This window comes from Athene cunicularia (assembly GCF_003259725.1).
Source record: "Athene cunicularia isolate RWA chromosome 7 unlocalized genomic scaffold, athCun1 chr7_part1, whole genome shotgun sequence".
Lineage (NCBI taxonomy): Eukaryota > Metazoa > Chordata > Aves > Strigiformes > Strigidae > Athene > Athene cunicularia.
Genome location: NW_020799107.1, coordinates 8,106,560 through 8,114,735, shown reverse-complemented (window position 1 = coordinate 8,114,735; position 8,176 = coordinate 8,106,560).

The following is an 8,176-nucleotide window of genomic DNA, read 5'->3' as shown; positions in this document are numbered from 1 at the left end:
AACAAGCCACTTGTACGTTAGGAGGGGTAGATGTCCTCTAGCATTCATTAATAAAGCATCCTTAAACAGCCAGGCTTCTCCTTGATCATGCAGGGCTAATGCGATAAATATCTTCTTTCCACACTCTCCTGACAACTGAAAGACAGGAATGCAGTCTAACTTACCATGTTAGTTGTGCAAGAGTATTACAGGACTTATTTCTTGTGTGCATGTCATGTCTAGGTATGGCACCCGCACACTGCTGGGATAACAAAAGCAGAGCAGGGAGGCTTTCTGGAAAAGCTGTCCCAGTATAGCACTGGAGTCACCTCCACGGTTACAGGATAGCATGAAGTCCCATGGGATAATCCCAGACCACATTGAAACATTATTCCATAGGCACCCACATGGACGTTGTATGTAAGCCCCAGCCTGCTCAGTCAGCGAGGTGCAGATGATGAAGGTCAGATGCCACCATCAAAATACCTTAGGGACCACCAATTGCTTTCAGAAGTCAAAGCAGGCCTAAAGTATCTGAATCTGTTCATCACTGCTTTCACCCAGTGTTTTGGTTTCCTTTCCCCAGTGGTTCATTCCAGCTGGAAGGCCTTATGTAAATATATATGACTGTTCACACCAGTAATATATAGATAGATACTAGCCATGTACCCACTGACCTACGGCACGGCTGTATCCCACAGCAGCCAAGGGGAAGCGCCGGTTTAGTTCAGGCAGCACAGAATCACGCCAGAGACTCAATTTAGACCATCACATCACTTGCAACACACCAGTCCTTGAATATCCTAAATTTGTGTGAGCTTGCATTTGCTTTTTTGCTTAACTAATGTGTTTTATTTACTGCCACCTCTTCCGAGCATGCAGGTGTCTCGTCCAAGCCCTACTATTTTCAGAGAGGAGAAGGGGACGGACTCAGCTGCTGTGAATGCTGTGCATAGATTTTTTTTTTCCTTCTTTTTTTCCCCCATGTTGTTACTCATCCTCTCCCTTGCCACCTCTGCTACATGCTAATGACCGAGGAGGGCTATGCTGTTCCTGAACGGCCCCGCAGCTCTGAGGCTGACCCTGCTGGGTAGTGTCGTCTCTCCTCCCATTTTATTCTGTCGATTTAACAGGAAGGCAAAGCCAGGTCTTCCCGCTTAGGACGTTTGAGATGTTTGGTGGGGAGCATGTCTGCAACGAGCTGTATTTGCAGTTAAAACAGCAGGATTACTGGAGACGCCTGGTCTGGAGCAGCCTGAGACGCTGATCCAAAGAGGTTTGTTTTTAAGCTGGTTTATTAAAAAAAAAAAAAAAAAAAAAAAAAAAAGAGGTCAACCATGAAAGGGAATTTAATAAATGCAGCTCATACATAAATATTTGCTTCTGGTCCCAAGTGGCTGATTCCTCTAGTTTCTTTCGTTAAAGACGAATACCCACGGGACACTCAAGTTTAAAACTGTTCCTGTTTCCAAGGCTTTTTAAGGACCTTAGGTCCACACAGTCTGTATTGCTCGAGGGCAGGGAGAGGGGCCAGAAGGGACCTGCTCGTGCAGAAGCAGCTCTTCAACAGCCCTCTCAATCCCTCCAAAGAGCACACCCCTCCTCCCTCCTCCCTCCTCCCTCTTCCCTCCAAAAAGTTGTTACCTTCTTTCTTCTCCTCCCTTCACCTGGACCTGGCAGCAAGTCGAGGTCTGTAAGGTTTTCCCCCCAGCTTTGGGAGCAGACTCACCTCATCCTCAGGGCAGCAAAAATTCATGGAGGAGCGCAGTGAAATCGCATCTCCGGAGCTGTGAGCCTATTTCCAGGCCACGCTGCCACAGCAAGGGTGAGCAGAAGGCCAGAGCGCAGGCTACAGCTCTTTGCGTGCCTACCAACTGGGCTGCGGGACCTGAAACAGGATGGAGCAGGCAGGGCTTCAGGCAGCAGGCGGCTTTAGGGGGGTGTGAATTAATCCCCCTCTTTAACCCTTGTTTAAATGGTCCCAGGCTGGAGGGTATTTTAAAGGAAGCTAAAAAGCAGGCACTTCGCTGCTTTATCCCTATGGCTTTGAATTTTCAAAGGAATTTAAGTATCCAGAAAGATTTTTACTCTGCAGAGGCCATGTGCTCTCAGCGGTCTCCTTTTCTTTTGCTGTCTTTTCATCTCCCTGATCCCTTTCTCCCTATTACTGAGCCACATCTGCCTTTCCTGAAACCAAAGCCTCCATAAAAAAATACAGTTCAAGTATTCAACCTGGGCTTTCCTCACTGAGATTCAGACATGCAACAACAGTCCATTTCAGCAGAAACTTTAGAGAAAAAAAGTGTTAATTGCTAAAGATTTGGGGTTTGGTTTTGCTAACCACAAATGCAAGTGGAAACAGCCTCATAGGATACAGTTGTGCTGAAAGCTGGCAGGTGTTAAATAGCACACCCAGGGCTTCAGCATCCTGCAGCTCCGCAGCTTTGTGGTGGTTTCTGACTAATAGGCACCAACTTCATTTTTACCTTTGAGGAGCTTTGGCATATACTCACTGAACCCCCTCTTTCCCCCAGGGCTCAAGCCGCAGCAAGTTAAAACCTTAGTTAAACCCTCGGAAGCATAGTCCGTCCCACAAACCGAAGTAACAAATGGGGCTGCTCCAACAACGTCTTAAAAGCAGCTTTCCACTCTCTTGCATGTGGGCAGAAACCCCGAATCTTAATGACATCTATATGAAACTGCCTCTTTCATGTCAAGCGGTTTCCATCCAAGACATTGAACCAAAATTTTATTTTGACGTATGAAGTGTACCTGAGGTTAGTTTCTTACAGGGCAGGAGATGGTTGCTTCCAACCATCGAGAAGCAACCATGAGATGGTTGCTTCCACTTTTGGAAAGCAGATCTTACTCAAAGACCATTTAAGCATCTCCCTTCTTCCCCCAACCTCCTCCTTCCACCTCCTGATCTTTTTCACAGGTAGGAATGAAAGTTTGTTTGCTGACTTAATGCATTTCTAGCACCAGATGCCCCAGTGGGATGTCTGCACATGTGCCAGTTTGGAGAGCCAAAGTCTGGACCTGCTTGAGTTTTTCAATACTGAGCTGTTGGCCCTAGCACACACACATGTGATCCTGCATCTAAACTTTGCACATTTATGATCCCATGTGTGCAACAGAGATTTTTTAGTACAAGAAGTTGTTTATTGGGCCTTTCAGAATCAGGAATGCTCCATTTCCCTTTTAACTTCTACAAAATATGGGGCAGCCAAGAAGCTCCTGATTTTGCCAAATCTCACAGCATTTCTGCTTATATATGAAGAGGGTTTTAAATGAGAGCTGTTTCTAGCCCTCGTGCTTGCAGGTGTAAGGCCGAACATGGAACCTTTGTGAGTGCCGAAAGCCCAAAAATGGAGTGGTAGCAAGGACCGGGACCACAAGCTGCAGATGCATTTTCAGGTGGGTAAAGGGAAAACCATCTCTCCCCAGCCCTGGTGATGCAGACCGCTGCTAGTCCAAATGCAATCAAACCAGCACTGAATATAGGACTACTATATTGGGTAGAGGTCATCTCATCCCTGCTGGCACACTGGAGACGTGACCAAGGCTTCCCAAGCAGAGGCCATACCAGCCCACAGGCCATGGTGCCGTCAATAAGGAAGGGGCTGTGTGCTCTTTCTGACAGTCTCAGATATGAAAACGGTTCCTTAAATGCAGCTTTTCCCATCCAGGGCCTCACCCTGCCCCATATCTCTCTCTCATCTCCTCACCCTTCCCCCTGCACACCTGCCTTTGTCTTTTGTTGGTGGGCTTCCTTCCTCTGCCTGCGGGGAGATGCCCGCAGCGCAGGGCTGGGGCCCAGGGGACACCCCAACTGTGCGGCGCTCCCCTTCCCTCTCTCCACAGGCCCCCAGCCCTCTGGCTGCCCCCGGAGGCATTTCAGCCAGGTTTGATGGAAGGTCAGAACAAGCAGCACACTCAGTTTTTGTGGCTGGGAGCAGGTGAGGAGAGCAGAGACACCCAGGTGGGTGCCTGCTCTCTGCCAGCACATCTGGAGCCCACAGCTGGCAAACAGGGCTGCCGCTTGCCCTGCCATCAAATGGTGGTAGCTCTTCCATTCAGATGAACTTTTTTTGAAGAAAGGGTGAGAAACGGAGAAAGCACCAGAAATACATGGAGGCTTGTGGGGGCTGATGCTGGGGCAATGTAGCTAGAGCCGGGCAGCTGGGGAAGCTAACTACCTCCTGTTTCTTTTCAACACTGCAGTCAGGCTGGCTGCTCCCCAGCTCAGGTAGCTTGCCCAGCCCTCTGCTTTTGAGGGACCCTTTGAGACCAGCTTTTCACGCTGTACCCAATATGCTCCTCTGAGACCATTCTTGGGCAGACCTGCAGGAACCTGGACAACAGGTTTCCCTGCAGAAACCTGTCTCAAACCCCGACTGCACAATTAATTCCTTCTGCCTGCCCACCCTCAGTCATGCCCCTTCGATGCTGCAGCTCTTTCATGCCCCTTCGATGCTGCAGCTCTCGATCCCCCCTCAGGGGTGTCAGAGCCCAACCCCGCAGGCATTTCAGGCTGTGCATCTTGGACCGCTTCGTGGGCTCCCCCAGACCACGGGGACATGTGGTACCTCTCAGGGCTGTTTGTGTTTCAGCCCAGCAGCAGGTTACTGAGCATCACCTCTGCGTGGCCCAGCCGAATTCATACTCTAAACACAATTTGTCTTAAAATGCCACGGGAGGGGAAGAGGCAAGTATTTTGCAGGGGCTGTTAGTGAGGCATTTTTGCGTTGGTAACATTTTTTTCTCATTTTATAAAACTCAAAACTGAGAACTGGATTTTATCAAAATGTCTCTTCTTGCACACCTAGTAAGAGAGAGGAAAAGAGGTGGGTTTTTTTACCTGCAGAATGTAAAGGAATTAAAACATCTCTGCAGATCTTAAAATCCTTATTACTCCTGCATTCACTCAAAAGCCAAAGATGAGCAGAGTTTAATTTTAAAGCCCTCATTCTGTGCCTTTGAAACAAACACTCTCTTCCTTCTGATAAATGATTAAAGTACCAGCAATTTATTTTTTAAAGGAAAAGATCACAGGAATTTCCGAGCTCCACACCCGACGCAGGTATAAATTTGTCCTTGCTGAGGTGATACTCCTGTACTTTAACCATTGTATACTTCCCACCCTATAACACAGGGAACAAAAAGATGTTGCCCTGAAATAATATATGCAGTGACAAAGAAATTGTGGCTTTAGTAAAGTTCTCTTGACATGCTTGATTTACTAATTTCCAACAGTGACATTGTGACATTGAATCCAGGAACAGTGAATTTGGCTTTTCAGGGTGGGTATTTTTCGTGTGTGTGTGTGTGTGTGTGTTATGTGCTTTGGCTTTTAAAAAAGTTATTACAACCAATGTTATGGACAAACTTAAAGGTGTAAGATTTTATTCTTCCTCTGCCACCACAGATAATGAAGTTTTATCAACTCCCTTTTATTATAGTAATCTAAAACTGTATCCTGTAATAGGGTCATAAACATTTAATGAAACTCAATGCTGTATGAATAAAAAAAAGAGAGAAAGAGGCTTTAGGGTGGACAAATGGAGAACAAAAGGGAATCCAAGCAGTTCAGGTGTCTCTAGTCCAGAACCTCAGCAAATGACAGTCCTCCACCCTCATCTCCATGCCAGTGTGTAGCCCAGGTGCCTCTTGCTTAATTCCCATTAGTAGGATTTTGCCCTGAATTTAAACTTTACCATACCCAAAGTGAGGTGCCGAAATGCAGCCCTGATCTTTATGATTACATTTTTCTCTCTACCGTTTAAACTCTTTCTGGTATGTTCTGTGAGGACTTTTAATGTATTGTTTCATGGCATACTTAAAACGAAGGGGATGTTAATTACTCTGACACCATGAAAAGCATAAATACTGCCTAACTGACATTCACCAGTGCATTTCAAAGTGCAGATGTATATTACTGTAGCATGGCAGTTACATTAACTCTGCACAATGACAATAGGAAAAACTGATAATAAACATCAAACTCGTCTGCCTTTTACCACAGGAAAAAAAAAAAAAAAAGAGTTTATGTGTAGTGGAAAGTTTTGGGGGTTGTGTTGTAAATTACCCCTTTCTTTCTTGCTCTAAAACCTTTCACCAGGGAAAGTTTTCAGGCTGGAGAAGACAGCAAGCAGCCCACACGCTCCCTGTTTCTGTTTATGCGAAAGGCGCTTGTGACCCGGCTTTCCTCTTGCACGGGGATTTTATCAGAATATACTCATGAGGGTGATGAAGAGTTTGGGAAGGACAGGGATGGGGGAATTTATAGCACCCTACACAGATGGATCTGGAGAGCACTAGGAGCTAAGTTAGCGGAAAGACACAGCACGTGTTTTGCTCTGGCAGGGACGTTCAAAGAGATTCCCTGCAAATGCCTGCAACTCCAAAGGCAAACTCTGAGGTGCAATGTTTTGTCATCTGCTCTCAGTGCTTCAAAAATGCACACCTAAAAATATCTGTCATTAACTTTAGGTAGCCAGACTACTGTAAACGATAAAATATATTCACTCACTGAAAAGTAGCTGATATTAGACAAAATGTTATAATACGGCCTTTCCCATGACAAAATTGGCTTATAGTGCCCTAAAACAAAAAGATATAGGTAGGGATAGGACATTATATATCACTTTGGTTTTCTTACTGGCAATCATAAAAATGGCTGGAAATATTAGTTCCTTTTGTGTAAGGGCTGCTTGTTGGGAACTGCTCGCTCTCGGCAACGTAATCCTCGGTTTGTGCGGAGGGTAAAATACACAGCAAAATAATTATCTGGAACACTCTGATGTTTGTGACTCTGGCCTTCATTTCACTTGTTAAATAGTGGCAAGAAATCACCGAATATTGGAAACTTGATCAGAATAAGGCAAATAATATTATTCCTTCCTTATTCTTCATGTGTTTTCCTTTCACAGAATTTTTGCTGGGGACTTCTTGTTTCTGTCCTCTCTTCAGTCTGTTGCCATGCCTGCAGCTATGGTTGACAAGCAAGAATCAAGATTAAAACTAGCTGAAATTTTTTAATCAAAAGGTTTTTAACAGAAAATTTTAACTTAAAAAAATTGAGAGTGAAATAATTTCCATTCATGTGCTGTTTTTTTCTTGAGAAAACTGAAGACCCCAAATTCATAAATATGTTTCCAAAAGTAGAAAACTTAAGTTTAGGGTGGACATTTTTGAACTTGGACTGGCAGAAATGAAAATGGAGGAAAAAACCCAACAGTTTGGGGTTTTGATGGAAAGCATTTCACCAAATTGCACATTTTTCTATCTGTTGAGGTAAATTGTAGGGGACAAGTCTGCACGTACAGTAAACTTGCACAGCTTTTTTTTTTTTTTTTTAATTTCTCCTACTCTGAACTAATGATCTTGACAAATTCATAGTAATTTGTGCTAAATTCTAGTTTTCCCCTATTTTTTTGATCTTAGCATACATGGTGTATGTTGTGGCCCAAAAGGACTAATGTGATACAGAAAGCAACATGATGGAAATTTTATTCTTCATCTACATAGGTTTTCCTTTAGGTATATCACAGGTGGGCTTTTCTTCTTCCCCTTTGTTTTAGTGAAAATGGGGAACATCATGAAAAGGGAAGCTTTAAAAATAACGTGTGATCTGGAAGCGTGAGTGCATAAATTATCAGAGCCAGCTTTCGAAATATGCATTTGCAAGTGTTACAATCAGACATGTTTCCGAAACTAAACTGTAGTAGTTGTAAGATAAATGGCTCCCCAGAGGAAAGCAATAAATATTACAGCCACATGCTTACTACGCCTTGGCTGTGTATTGCCATTATTTATGGAAAGGTAGAAAGCAAGCTACAATTCCAGAAAACCCTTTGATCAGTGTATTTATTTCTCAAATACCTTTAAAAATAGTGTTAAAAAAACCCAAAAGAGAAGAGTCAAAGGTTGGAAATTGGCTATGGATTTTAAACAAGCATGAAGGGCAAAAAAATTGGGATGAAAAACCTCCACCTCATATCCATGATACTGCAAAAAATTATTAGACCACTGGAAACCAGCTCTCTTTCTGCACCTTATAGTGCCCTTACTTTCTCTGTCCTTGCTTCTTGTATATGTGGATTATAACATCTTTGAGTCGTTTTGTTCTGTAATGGTCATGAGAGAATCTTACAGAAAATATTAAGTACTATGACTATTAATGGGGGGGGGTGGG